This window comes from Glycine max, chromosome 8, assembly GCF_000004515.6.
Source record: "Glycine max cultivar Williams 82 chromosome 8, Glycine_max_v4.0, whole genome shotgun sequence".
Classification (NCBI taxonomy): domain Eukaryota; kingdom Viridiplantae; phylum Streptophyta; class Magnoliopsida; order Fabales; family Fabaceae; genus Glycine; species Glycine max.
The window spans coordinates 44,030,695-44,044,429 of record NC_038244.2 but is presented as its reverse complement, the minus strand read 5'-3'; the positions used below and the strand labels follow the sequence as shown (position 1 = coordinate 44,044,429).

Here is a 13,735-nt window from a genome sequence, read left to right as displayed (position 1 = left end):
GGAAATGAAGATATGTGCATAGAAGAATAATACATAATTTAGTACATTACTGGCAAACACGACAGCCATTATATATTCAGGGATGACAAAAATATTTATTCTTGTGGATAAAATCTGCATGGGAATGAAGATAAATAGTTATTAAGTGGATATACTTAAAAAATAATTTAAATAGATACATCCATACCCATTAATAAACGGAGACAGGATCCTGACCCGCAAGTATTTAGCTTATTAAAATATATGGAATTGCTGTATTTTGGTTTATGAAATTTTGTTAGAACTCGTGAGATCGAAGTATTGTATATAAGAGAATCTTTAATGGGAGTCCTTACATGATTTGTTTAATTTTAAGTAATGTTATTTAAATTTTTTTATTGGAGCAGATATCATATATGATGTTGTTTATATAAATATCGTAATTTAACAAATTTATATTATAAATAAAATATTTTTTTAAGCCCACAAAATTAAGTTAATCACCCATTTCAACAATTTTAATATTAGAGTGAATTTTATGTAGAATATTTAAATTTGTGTGAAGTTAAAAGTAAATTTTAGATTAGATAATAGCTAGGTAAAATAGTTAAAAGTTTTTTAAGGGAAGTTCCAATTCCTGCAGAAAAATAATAGGTAATCTTTCTGTAAATTTTAAATCCACCGACACTTGTTATCCAAGGACGACTTACCTAGGGATCAAAATTTGCAAGAAATTCATTTCCTACGATTTTTTCATGTAAAATACGCAGAAAATTAATCTTCATGTAATATGATTTTTTTTTTCGTAATTCTTTCAATCATTAGATTAAAAGAAAATGGTTTAATTACTATTTTAATTTCTAAATTTGGGGATATATTTTTTTAGTTCTTGAAATTTAAAAATATTTTTTTAACCCCTGAATTTGAATAATTTGCTTTTTTTAGTTCTTGACACAAAAAATTTATACTTTATGATGATTTCAGGAAAATTAAAAATTGTGAGAAAGTATCAATTTATTATACTAGAAACTAAAAATAGTATTTTGTCAAATTTTAAGAACAAAAAAAAAATTTAAGTTTTAGGAACTAAGTACATATCTCAAATTTAGAGACTAAAACAATAATTAAACCTTGTTTAAAATTAGTTTTGATTCCAAAGATAATTTTTTTTATTTTAAAATTTATTGAAACTAGTTTAACAAGAAAATGGATTGATTTTTTAAATTAAGTCATAATATTATTCATTTTTTAAATTTGCATTTTAAAACTGTTATAAATTATTAAAAGTTGACATAAAATGTCAATTTATTAGATTAGGGACTAAATTTGTTTTTTTTAATTCAAAGATTAAAAGAAGTATTTTTAAATTTCAGAGACTACAAAAATATATTTTAAATTTATGGACTAAAACAATAATTAAGTCAAAGAAAATATATGACAAAAATGAGAAATAACTCTTAAAATTATTTCTAATTGAAATAATTTATATTTTAACAAAAGTTGTTGGATAATAAAATGATTTATAATATTTATATAAATTCACAATGTTTATAGTAACATTTTAATTTTTATTAGATAAAAAATACCAATAAAGGCTAATTTATTGCTAAATAGTTGTGTACACGATATTTTTTATATGTATTATTGGTGTAAAAGTTATATATATATATATATATATACTTCTCGTCTTGTGTAGTTTTGAATTTTTCTTCTTGTAGTTTAGTGAGATTGATCCAATAGTTGAAAATCTTCTAATGTTTGTGAAAAATAAAGTTTTCAGTGAGAGAAATTCTCTTTTTATATATGTTCAGATGGAACCCACGTTATACATACTGGGACGTGAATTCTTGCGTGGGCGATAACCGCTTCATCATTAGTCATGACTCATGCATGTGTTGGACCTTATCTTCAACACTGGCTAACAAAAACTGCGTGCTTATATGTTTTGTCCATTACTCCATTACACGTTTTTCCCCCCCTTTCTTTCTGTTTCTTTCGGCTGAAACGCAATTACAATTTAACTTGTTTCAACAAAAAAAAAGAAGTTAAAAGCTAACTCGTTTTTTTTTAATAAAAAAGCTATTTTTTTAAATGCAAAAGCTAGCTAATTTCTTAGAAAACCTAAAAGTGACAAAATACTACTAGTAACTAGGGTGGATAAGCGGATCGGTATGCTCATGTAAGCCCGCATTGTAAAAATTCTTAAGGGGTTTCCTAGATTATCAATGATAGGAAACAACAGGATCTTGAAACCTATGGTTCTCACAAACAATCAATAAACAACAATAATGATGTGTACCTTTCTCCATAGGAAGACTAGTATCTTTCTCCATAGGAACTTCTGTCTAGTGTACTTTGATTTCCTTGGAAAATGAGAGAAATAAGATTTCACTTCCTTTGACCTTTCTTTTTTGCCTCTCTCCGTTCGTGATGACTATGGGTGAGAAAGAACACTTTCTGGTCAGGAAGGGGACCTTATTTTACGTTAGTGGGTATTAAGCCCCTTTTATAACCACTACTCCCATCAAGTAACAGTCAACCCTAAAAACTTCTCCTATTAAGCCCAATTATAATTTAGTCCTTAATCGTTAATTATTTACTTATTAGTCCCTACATAAGTCACATGCCTCTCACATGAGACATAAATTCTAACATTCTCCCACTTGGCTCATGTGACATTAATAAACATTATGGACTAAATAAATAAATAGATTAACTAACATAATGCGCATTAAAATTGACTAAATTGTTCTATACATTGGGTACATCATAATTTCATGATTAAGAATAGGAACCAATTTGAGTCATGGCGGTTGTACATCATCTAATCGACATAGTCCCTTCCATGTACTACAAATTAGTCTTCTCCTTAATGTGACCATTAGTTAGGAGTACATAATTGGTCCAACATAATGTCTTCATTCAAGACAAAACCTGTTAACATTACTCTAAACACAAACATGCGTGCAAACATAGAGAACAGGTAATCAGAAACATATCATAATTGAGCTCAGAGTGTCAGCAAAATTACATAAGGTAAATTACACTTAATGATCATCAATAATAATAATGCCCATACTTTCAACATGTTCTATAATGTCTTGGGCAATAATCCCTTATTCAAAGGGTCAACTATCATAAGGTTTGTGCTAATATGTTCTATTGGCACTCTTTGTTTCTGAACTTCTTCCTTCACGACAAAGTACCTCAATTTCATATGCTTAGCACCCTTAGAGTACTTGTCGTTCTTACAAAAAATATTGCTGCGAGGTTATCACAATACATTTTCAGCGGCCTAGCAATACTGTCGACAATTCCAAGCCCTGAAATAAAGTTCCGCAGCCAATTAGCCTGAATTGTAGCCTCAAAACATACTACAAATTCAACTCTTAGATGCAACAACAACTAATGCATACAAAATTACTTTCATTTGTTTTCGTTCCATATCATTTCTAGGACATTGTGTGAGACTAACTCTGTCTCATTTCTAAATTAGAATAGGCGATGTTAAACACCTTTCCATCTTGAATCTCTCTAGCACTTTATCGATATATATACTTTCTGAGATAAGCCTAACAATCCTCGTGATCTATTATGGAATATTTTTATCCCTATCACATAGCTTACCTCACTCATATCTTTCACTTCAAAGTTTCTAGAGAGAAATTTCTTAATCTCATGAAGAAGACCAAGATCGTTAGCTGCAAGCAAGATATCATCAATATACAGAATTAGAAAATAACCTTACTCCCACTGACCTTCAGATACATACACCGATAAACAGTATTTTCCTTAAATCTAAAGGAAATAATGGTATCATTAAACCACAAATACCATTGGCGGGAAGCTTGATTTAAGACTGTATATTGATTTCTTTAGTATGCACACCATGTGTTCATTTCCTTCAACTGAGAACCCCATTGGTTGGTCCATACAAACATTCTTCTCTAAATCTCCATTAAAAAAAGGCAGTTTTCACATCCATTTGATGTAGCTCCAAGTCATAATGAGCTACTAATGCCATAATAATCCTGAAAGAATCCTTTCGTGAGACCGGTAAAGTGTCTCTTTATAATCAATGTCATCTTTCTGAGTAAATTCCTTAGCAACAAGTCTAGCCTTGTAACGTTCAAGATTGCCATGAGAGTCACGTTTAGTCTTGAAGACCCACTTACAACCAACTCTTTTACAACCCTTTGGTAATCCTACAAGGTCCCAAACTCTATTATGTTCCATGGAATTTATCTCTTCTTTCATGACATTTAACCACTTCTCAGAATTATCACAACTTATAGCTTGTGAAAACAAAACTGGATCATTATCATTAATGCTTAAGTTTGTTTTTGTCTCATGTAGGTATACCACATAATCATTCGAAATAGCTGGTCTCCTTTCTCTTTGAGACCTCTTTAATGCTACTTCTTGTGGTTCTTCCATAATAGGTTCATTATGCATCATGTGTTCATTATTGTGTTGCTCCTCTTCATTAATTTTGTAGCAATAACTGAAGGAGCAATCACCTTACTGTTAGAGGCATTAGCTAAAAGGATTTACACTCTAACTTCTTTAATTTCCATTTCTCGTGGAACTGTACTCCCACTGATTTCATCATTTCCAATGAACCTTGCATTTCCAGTTTTGACAATTCTCATACTATGATTATAACAATAAAATATATACCCTTTTAACTTTTCTGGATAACCAATGAAATATCCATTGATTGTTCTTGCATCCAATTTTCTTTCTTGCGGATTATAAATCCTTATTTCTGCCTGGCAACCCCAAACATGCAGGTTCCTTATACTAGGTATCCTATTTGTCCACAGTTCAAAAGGTGTCTTTGGAATTACCTTACTAGGAACCCTGTTCAACAACTACATGGCAGTTTTCAAGGTATATATCCACAAGGATACGGATAAAGTCTAATTGATTAACATGCTCCTAACCATATCCATTAAAGTTCTATTTCGCCTTTCTGATACACCATTTTGTTGTGGTGTACCGGGAATTGTGTATTGCACACAAATGCACGTTTCTGAACAAGCTTAGCAAATGGACCTGGGTGTTGCCCAGTTTCATCATATCTTCCGTAATACTCATTACCTCTATCATATCTAATAATTTTCACATTTATGTCTAATTGCCCTTTTACTTCATTGTAGTAAATTTCTAAGGCATCCATTGCCTAAGAAATCTCGGGCAGTAAGTAGACATAACTGTAACGTGAATAATCATCAATAATGGTGATAAAGTATCATTCCTTTCCGAAAGAACTAACATCAAAAGGTCCACAAATATCAGTATGCACAATTTCAAGAAGCTGAGTGCTTCTTGTAGCTCATTTCTTTGTATGTTTTGTTTGTTTTCCTTTAATACAACCCACACAAATATTTAGATCCGTAAAATCTAGATAAGGAAGAATTTCATTTTTTATTAATTTTTTCATCCTTTCTCTAGAAATGTGACCTAAACGTTTATGCCACAAGAAAGCAGATCGTTCATTCAATAAACTATGCTTAGTGCCAACATTATGATGCAGAGTTAAAACAGTTTCAGCATACAAACTGTTTATTTCCAATTTATATAAACCATCACAAGAATACCAGTACCAATGAGATGATTATGCTTAAATAAATTGAAACATTCATTACCAAATTAAAAGAGTATCCAGTAACATCAAGTTTAGATAATGAAACTAAATTACTAGATAAACTAGGTACATAAAGAGTTTCCAGTAAATCTAAATAGTGTCGAGTTTTACGCAATAAGTCTCGACTGCTTACACTGGAGTTTCACTCTATTCCCCATGAAAATGAACTTCTCATTTGGGCTTATGGTTTAGATTGTAAGAAATCTCTGCATAATGTTAGAAACATGAGTCATACATCCAGAATTAATCTATCATGTATCATGGAAAACTTTAGTGAAGTTTGATTCAAAACATACACGAGCATTAAGCTCACTTTTCTTTTCGAACCAAGACTTGCACTTTAGGTAATCCTTTTGGAAATGTTCGGATTTCCTACAAAATTAACAATTATTTCCCTTTGATACCTTCCTTTGGATTTGCAAAGAGTCGTCATTGTTTTTTAATGACCCTTTGCCTTTATCATGCTTCTTCATAAATTTCTTTTCAAGCTCCTTGATTTCCTTGGTGGCTTACATAATGAACTGAGTGACTTCCTTGATTCTTAAGCCTTATTTTTTTTCCTGAACTAACATACTGTGCAATCCATGCACATTCCATTTATCTTTCATGGTATTATAGTTCATTTAGAACGGGCCAAACTCAGATGGTAATGAGTTTAGAACAAACTGAACAAGAAAGTTCTCATTCACAGCCATTATATTCTCAAGGTCTTAAGTCTTGCTGCAATGTTTGTCATCTCAATGACACGTTCATACATAGTACGTGAACCATCAAATTTCATGGTGGTCAATGTACTCATTAATGTCCCAGCAACAGACTTATCAGCTGTTTGAGAGCACTCTCCCACTAATCACATAAACTTTTTAGCACTTTCGATTTTAGGGAGAGTTGTCTTAATACTGTTTGCAACAGTCATTCTCATCAACATTAGGCTGAGTCTGTTAGATTTTTCCCAAGTTTTATAATGGACTTTCTCTTCATTGCTACTAGCATCAATAAAAGTAACAAACTTCTCTTCCAACATAGCAAGATCATGATCCAAAACACTAAGGTGAAATTGGACTTGCTCATTTCAGTCAGAGAAGTTAAGCCCATTAAAATTGGCTCAGATGATACATAAGAATCCAATGAATTCAAAACATGTATTACATAATAAAGTTCACATGAGTGTTTTGAGACATAAAATACATGTCACACATATGATTCATTCAGATAACGGTTAATGTATATTGATGTTCTCCTTTGGGTGATACACCAACACACAACATACAAACATAATGATGCTAATAAAACTTTAACATTATTTGACAATTAAATATGCACCAATTAGTAATATCTATTTCCTTTGGGCATATAAATAAAACTAATGATACACATAAATTGCCTACAATTATATTCATTAATTATAAGAACAACTAATCAACCTTTGGGCGATCCATAAATGCCTTATAACAATGAATTTCAATTACCCATAAACCAATAATCATATAATTTAGCATCCATTATTCTATGAGTAATTGGAATAATCATTAAGTTGGAATTAAATAACCTTACAAATTTGGTCACTTTGGTGACTAACAAATTCAACATACATTTAATTCCAACCAAGTATAATTAAAATAATCATTAATTTGGAATTAAATAACCTTACAAATTTGACCACTTTGGTGACTAACAAATTCAACATACATTTAATTTCAACCAAATATGTATGGCCTGCACATACTTATTGCTATTAACAATTCATAGCCATTCTATTAATTTCATTCCAGACCATAAAATAATATTTGCATTTATTTGTGTTTTTACATTCCAACACGTTCAAGCAAATATGTAGCATATACATATATTTACTGCTACCAATAATTGCAAAACATTCACATTAATTTAATTACAGAACATAAATTTTCAATCCTTTAATCACATTCAACAATAATTTTTCAGAAAAAAAAAATCAAGTGGGATTGGAAATAGCAAACATAAGGTTGCAAATAGCAATTTCCAAAATTTCTTATAGGAACAAACATACCTGCGCAGCGCGCAGCTTTTCAGAATTCCTTCACTTACTAACCTACGTGTAGCAGCCATAGCTTTTCCATGAATTGGAATTGCAACTCACGCTTTCTTTTTCCATTATAAATAGATAGTGGCAGCCAGAATGGTTTTCTCCAAATTTACATAATATTTATACTTTCTCCAAAAATTGGTATTCAACAATAATAAAATATTACCAATAAAACAATACATGCAGCGGAAAATAAAATTCCTAAATTTCATAATTAGGATTTATGCATAATAGGGAGAAATTAAATTATCCCTAAATTTCATAATTAGGGTTCATACATAATTGAGAGAAATTAAATTATTCTTGGAGAATCATAAATTTCATAACACATGCTCTGATACCACATGTAAAAATTCTTAAGGGGTTTCCTAGACTATCAATGATAGGAAACAACAAGATCTTGAAACCTATGGTTCTCACAAACAATCAATAAACAACAATAGATAATGATGTGTACCTTTCTCCATAGGAAGACTAGTATCTTTCTCCATAGGAACTTCTGTCTAGTATACTTTGATTTCCTTGGAAATCGAGAAATAAGATTTCACTTCCTTTGGCCTTTCTTTTCTGCCTCTCTCCGTTCGTGATGGCTATGGGTGAGAAAGAACATTTTCTGGTCAGGAAGGGGACCTTATTTTACGTTAGTGGGTATTAAGCCCCTTTTATAACCACTACTCCCATCAAGTAACAGTCAACCCTAAAAACTTCTCCTATTAAGCCCAATTATAATTTAGTCCTTAATCGTTAATTATTTACTTATTAGTCCCTACACAAGTCACATGCCTCTCACATGAGACATAAATTCTAACACGCATTGGTAACGGACCAGACCGCCCTGTATTTTTTACCTGATAAATTGTTCCGCCCCGTCCCGTCTCGCGGGTTAAACGGGCGGGTCCATGAACCTAATAAAATCTTAATAATTAGTCCATTCCATTAATAAAATAAATAATGTTTTAACAAAAAAATCTAAAAAATAAATCTAAAATATGAAATTTAAACATCTCCATCAACAAATAATTTTATAATTGAATTGAAGTAAACTTTGTATCACATACAATGTATGAATTAATGAGTCTTAAAGATGTACTTATACTACAATTAATGTGTGCTACAAAATGATATTGATACATCTCTTACAATAAAGGTTCTCAAGTAATGTTTGAATTATTTTTTAATTAAAATTGAAGTTGTACTTACTAATTTGTGTAATAAAAATTTATATTAAAAGATTATATATATTTTCAAGATAAAACTTTATTAGTTCTAATTTAAAAAAATACAAATAACACTTAAAAGTTACTCTAGTAAAAAAAATTTATCTAAGTTTTTGTCTTATTTAATATGCACAACAATGCTGACATTCTCGATCTTTAATTAAAAATGTATATTTAGACTTAATAAACGGGTTTATTGATCAATCTGCAAACTAAACCTGCACATCCGACGGATTAAGCGGGACAAATCCAAAATAATGCATAACCATAAATTATTTTAAAAAAATTGATTCATTATCCTTGCAAACCGTGGGATCCATGAGCCCCTCCATAGACCCAGACTTACTTACCCACTCCTACTAGTAGCCAACGGTTTTTATAAGGCGACAAAGGATGCTCGTGCATCCCATTATCTTCGTTCAATTAATATAGACAAGATCAGTCCAATGTCTGAGATGGGAAGACCCAATTCGTTTGATTTGCACAAATGCAGTTATTACATGTATGATTTTGGCAAAGATGGTCGGTAGGCACAAATGAAATAAAAAAAAAACACAATTTTTGTTACTCAATACACTAACAAACTTTTCTCATATCACTAAAAATTAATAAATTAGTGACTAAATTTAGTCACAGAAAAAATACTTTTTCATAATTACATATTAATTATTTTGTCGTTAAATTTATTTTTTGCTAGTAATTACCACCATGAGGCATTGCTGGTGCTACCCACATAGTTGATGTAGTACAACTTAATTTTTCCCCTTTTGGTACACTTTCTTCCCCCACCTAAACAACCATTGACGTCGACAGCCTCAAACTTTGTTCAAGCCTTGGTTTTTGTTTGTTTTTCTTCTTTATTGTGATAACCATTGATGGATTCAAGTCTTCTTTTCTTTTGGGGTTTCTTATTTTCCAAGAAAGCTTGGTGGCTAAGATTTCTTTTCATTTCTTCTTCTACCGAAAGTATAAGTGGAGAATAAGGAAGGTGTGTCCTCTTGATGTCGATAAGGAATTTGTGTAGTGGTGGTGTGATGATAAGGGGGATCCAATTATTGGATGATGATGGCATGCTGGTTTCTTAATTAGGCATGTCATCATAATTAAGTGTTATTGAATTTTCTCTTGTTCTAAGGTCTTTGCAAATCTGGAACACGAAGTTCAAGTTCATGGAAATAATGGAAGCCAATATTGAGACTGAAACACAATGAGAAGAAAGGCCGCATGTATATTGCAAATCTTATCATCAGCCTGCATGATCCTTTATCTCTCTCTCTATGAGCACTTTTCAATACTCAACCTTTCTTTCAAAAAATAAAATAAAATGCTCAACAACCTTTTGAAAGTATATAATAAAATAAATTTTTACATTAATGTTAATTATGTTTGATTTATTATTCTATTTTTGTACTATGCATCATTTGTAGATTTAGCGAGTGAGTTTATACAAGAATTAAAAGAATATCATCACATGAGTTAGGAGTTAAAAATCTATAAAGTTCTCATTAAATTTGTGCATATATTGACCGTATAGGACCCATTGAGGACTCTTCCCGTGAGGACGACTTCCCCTAAAGAGGATGACTTTTGTGACAGACTTTCATACATATGTGCCGGAATCCAAAACGATGACAGACTATTACAGGTTTGAATTGAATCAAATTGTACGGAAGTTAAATTAAATTAATTTTTTCTTTAACTAGTTAAAAAAATGACTGTATTATTTTATAAAATTAGTTTGATTAATTGAATTATTTTTATAAAATCAGTTTGATTAATTAAATTAATTTTTATTTAATTTTTTTATTTGAAAAAATAATTTAAAAAATAATTCAAAAATCAATTTAAAACTGATTCAACCCTTAAAACTAGTTTAAAACTAATTAAAAACTATTATGACATGTCACCTATACACAATTACACGTCTGGAACCGCGTGTTAGTAACCTATAAAAAGATAGGATATCCAAATTACACTATGCTTAACATTTGTGTTACATTACATTACACCTTACCATGATTGTCATTGACTATTCAATAATCCAACCAGAGTAAGGTAAGAAGCATTTTTTTTATTTTGAGGGTCCATGAAAGTAAAGAACTTGAAACAAACTTTTAACAAAGTCAAGGAATGAACACTTGAATTCTTGAACCTTCCTCACTAGTCACTAGAGTCCACGCACGGCGCATGCGAATCCCATAAAAGAAAAGGTCATTCCGGTAATATCACCCCCAGTAAAAAACAAACGACAGACATACACGACAGTGAAAACGTCTACTGTAAAAGAGAATCTCTGCAACAAGTAACAACACACCCACAATGTTTTCTTTTTAATATATTTTTTCACCTTTTTCTCTCTCTCCACATTAATATAAAGTTGTACTAAACTAAACGTCTTTTTTTCACACTCCCTCACTCACAAACCCATCACAATCACAATCACAATCACAATCACAATAACAATCATCACCCTCTCTTCTTTCCTTTCTTTCTTTCTTTCTTCCCATGGATATCCAACAACAACTGTTGAAGTTCAGGTACCACATCGGAGGGGCACTCCTCGTGTCCCTTTCGATCTTCTCAGTGCTTTTTCTCGCTCCGAGGTTCCTCAACATCCTCGCCTATTTCTGGCCACTGTTCCTCTCCACCGCGCTTTTTCTCGCCCTCGTTCTCTTCTTCGCCAAGACGCAAACTTCGCCCAACTCCGACGCTTCCATTCCCAAACCCGCCGAGGAGCTCCTCGACTTCGTCGCCGGCCACCATCACAACCCGCCACTCGACGCCCACAAGTCCGATTAGAGACCCCATTCAGAGAGAGAATGTCTGTCTATGTAAGAATTGAAACCCTCAATTTATTACCTTTTTTAATACTCATAATTATTAGTATTATTGAAATTTAATTTATTGTCTATTATTAGTGGGTGAATTGAATATCAGTGCTGCTGTAATTGTAATGTACTAATTGTTGTTTTGTTTTAGAACTGTACTAGTTTTTATTGGGGAAAATATGTTATCATTGTTGTCATATTTGCTTGAGATTGAATTGGGGGAAACAATTTTCTTAAAAATTGATTATAATCATTTAATGTAGATTAAATGAAAAACACGCATTAGCAAACTGATAGAAAAAGGTTTTTTGAAAAGAAATATTTTTTTGGCAAACGTGTGTAGACTAATGTTATGTTTGATTGGATAAAAATAAAGAAAAAAAAGGAAAAAAAAAGGATTTTTTAAAATAAAAAAAATCATTTTTTCTTTTGAATTTTTAAAATTCAAATTTGAAAATTTTATTTCCTTCATTTCTTTTATCCATTTCAAAATTTTATCTGATTTATTATTTATGCAGATAACTAAACAGTTCCTCAATCATTCATGAGTAATCAAAGGGTTATAGATATGGTATCTCAGTGTTATCTCTTGGTATCTTATTCAATTTTTACAGTTAAAAAAAATCATTTGAGTATGGGAAAGAAGACTGCTATATGTATGTGATTTTAGAATTTGGAATTTTTTAAAATGATTTAATGTTTTTAAGTTTTTAATTGAATGAGTATCTCAGGATAGATTTAGTTAATGGGAAATGGGAATGTTCTGGGGTTGCGACAGTGACAGTGTGTGATTGTGAGCGAAGATTGAAAAATTCTCTAATGAAAAGAATAATCGATAAAAAGATGTATATATAAAAGTCTATATTACTTGAAGTTGAAAGCACTGATACTGAGCCGTGTGTTCAATCTTCAAGGGTAAGGCTTAGGTCACCGATGAGCCATCATTGGCAGGGTCACGCGCATAATGTGGCAGTGTCGGCAATGCCTTTGTCTATTCTTTCATAAACTAATAAACACTAAATAGAAATATTTTTCATACAATTTATTTTATCATACATCTTTTTTTCATTTTTCTTACCTCTTTCCTTATTTTTCTCTTTACTGGACAAATTTATCGTTCCAATTCAAATTTTCAACCCTTATTCTGAAACCGTACATATATTTTCTCAATAATCCCAAAACCTAATGCCTTTTATACCTCTAGTGCTTGTTGCTGTGTTGGTTCAAAATTTAACTCATAATTAAATACTACTATATGCAGAGAAGGAAATTAATAATCTAACCGTACGTGCCCCATGTGCCATCCATGTTGGTTGCACAATATTACTGTCATGTGCTTAGTACTCTATTTTTTCAAGGCATCTACAGGAAAATTTGAATTTGAATGTTGAAGATAAAAACTAATTACACAGTTTGTACTCTTGTCTTTGTAGGTGATTATTGTGAAGAGAAGATGGTGTTAGCATAGCATAGCATAGGCCAGAGTAGATCACAGATATCATGTAACTGAGGATGCTGCTCAACTATAGATAAAGGGATTAAAAGACTAAAATTAGTATATCATAGCCAGCACAGTTGTGTTGTGGACTTTTTTTACCTTTCTTTATAATGGCCATAAATGCTGCTCAACCATGAATGGTAAAAGTACATATTTTCTCTCTTATTCTCCTGCCTGTAGGGTTGTTCTAACTTCAATCTAATAAATTGGTAGGTTTTTTGGATTTACTCAATTGAGCTATACCACCTTCATTCTTGTTGCCCTTCCCTTGTAATGTCTGTAAATGCTGCTCAACCATGAACAATCGCATACATTTATTCTCTAATTCTCCTACCGGAATGATACAATTAGATGAAAGGAAAGAAAATACAGATAGCTGACATTTTTTTTTTGATTGAAGAGGAAATGGAAAGGAAAAAAAGGAGATAAAAATTGACTTTTAGAAATAAAACTCCTTTTTCTTTTCTTTTTTAAATTTAAATCTCAGAAGTTTTCCTT

General features: G+C 31.3%; 1 long non-coding RNA gene across 1 annotated transcript; it reads left to right on the top strand.

Moving 5' to 3' along the window:
* Positions 1 to 11,008: 11,008 nt before the first annotated feature.
* On the top strand, positions 11,009 to 13,464 carry LOC100811010 (uncharacterized). Its single transcript, XR_005892475.1, has 2 exons — positions 11,009 to 11,742; positions 13,173 to 13,464. It is a non-coding gene; the product is annotated as an uncharacterized lncRNA (long non-coding RNA).
* Positions 13,465 to 13,735: the final 271 nt, after the last annotated feature.